This window comes from Glycine max, chromosome 7 (assembly GCF_000004515.6).
Source record: "Glycine max cultivar Williams 82 chromosome 7, Glycine_max_v4.0, whole genome shotgun sequence".
NCBI lineage: Eukaryota > Viridiplantae > Streptophyta > Magnoliopsida > Fabales > Fabaceae > Glycine > Glycine max.
The window spans coordinates 12,539,274-12,541,546 of record NC_038243.2 but is presented as its reverse complement, the minus strand read 5'-3'; positions in this window follow the sequence as shown (position 1 = coordinate 12,541,546).

Below are 2,273 nucleotides of genomic sequence, written 5' to 3'. Positions count from 1 at the left end.
ATTAAGTAATTTTAATTTTGAGTCCTCCCTAATCCCTCACAATTCTGCCGTTATTTAATTTTGTGAAAAATTAAATATTTTGTAGTTAGATCATATCATAATTTAAAAATCTAATTGAAAGTATGAAATAAACAAAAGAATGATATATAAAAAAATGTTGCCATTTGTAAATATATTTATATTATTATTATTTGATATAATACAAATGACACTTAATTAATAATATTATGAAAACAAAAATTGAAATAAAAATTAATTTAGAAAAGGAATATAATGTATCAAAAAATTATTTGTAATTTGATAAAGGAAGTCTTTGTAGATGTTTACTTATAAGTGATCTAAACATTTAGATGTAAAGTGTTTTCTTAAAAGTAATTGTTGATTAATTAGTTAACTATTGTTTTTTAAATAATTATTAATTAATATATGTTTATAAACTCATATACAAAGGGCGACACTGAAAATTTATTTACTTTTTCTTTTAATTTATCGGAGTGCACTGAAGTTAAAATTGTTTTAACAATTTTTTTTAATAATTATTATTTAATTAATTATTAATTCATAACCTTTTCTTTTTTCCTTAATATACACATTATGTATATGTGTACAAAACATAGATTAATAATCATGTATATATATATATATATATATATATATATATATATATATATTAAATATAAATATTAATGTAATTTATATGTTATATAAAATATAAAAAATATTATATTTTTATAAATAATTTGGATCAAAATATGTAGATTATCTATATCATATCACATATATAATTTTATATACTTTTATCTATATTATATTTTTAAATTACTTTATAAGATAAATATCAAATAATATTTAACATTTTAAAATTAGTCTATAAATTAAGTTTGATATAAAATAATATAAAATTTAAATTAACAAGTGTGTACATTACATAGAATAAATATTTATTTTATATGAATAACATATATAATAAAAAAATATTTTTAAATATAAAATTTATATTATAATTAAAATTTATAATAAATACCTATTTTTGAACATATAGATTATATTTTAAATTTGTGATATAATGTTATTTTTTATGATTGATAAAAGCTATTATAAAAGGTCACTAGTTCCAATTTATTTTTTTTGTCTGGACCATAGGCTCATTGGATGCAATCTTATTCAATTATCCCACACATTATTGCATTTTAACCAAAAAGCAATTAGACTAAAAATAAGACTTCAGTTCCCCCTGTTCTCTGCTCCTAGGGTTCATGTTGTCACCTCCATTGCACGTCGTGTCGCACACCATCACGTTTGTCAGGTCGGAATTGCATTTGCTCCACTGAGGTATGTTTCCTCATCTTCTCTCTAAGTTCTTTAGTTTTTAAATTTGAGTAAAAACCTAAGTAAGCTTCTCTTGACTCTCTACTGCGACACTCGATTGCCTTAGCTTTGGGACATAAATGCCTCTGCCTCTCTTGACTCTCCTATTGTGACACTCGCCTCTACGCTCTTAGTTTGGAATTTGCATATACTTACTAGTGGTTTCAATGTACTCTAGTATTTGACTATGTGTGTATTTCAACATTAGATAGGGAAAAATTATATATATTGTTATTTTGTTGCTTGCACTTTTTAATTATTTGTGGTTTAATCCTTTTCTTATTTAACTTCAATTATATAGATTCAATTATTTTACATGTTAATTTCAAATATATAGTAAACTGCAATAAATAAAATATTTCTTTTAATTCTATATAAATTTGGATACATGCGCAAAAATGACAATGCCCAATCTTTCATTTGTGATCAAATTGCAAGGGAATCTCAACAAAAGCATGTTGATTTTTTTTTGTCATTTGCGAGGGAACAACAAGGGATAGCAAGGGGACATTTTTGAGGGAATAGTGTGCTAATAATGAGGGAACATTTTATGTAGGAATAGCAAGGGATTCCTTGTGAGGGAATATACGAGAGTTACTTTCATAAGTAGTGAGGGAATAGTGAAGGATTTGTGAGAGACTAGCAGCAAATTACTAACAAGAGCTTTGTGAGGGATTAATGAGGGTCTAGTTGTTGCTAATTAGCAAGGGAAATGTTTGCATTCAACCACAATTTGCAAGGAATTTTGTGAAGGAATTGCGAGGGAGGAATACACAATTAGAGAATGAATGGTGAGGGATAATGTTTGTCGCTACTTTGCAACTTGTTTTTAGAGAGGGAAAATTTTGTCGCAAACATCATTTGTCATAGATTAGAGAGGTATTGGTGACAGAATTGTCACTCAC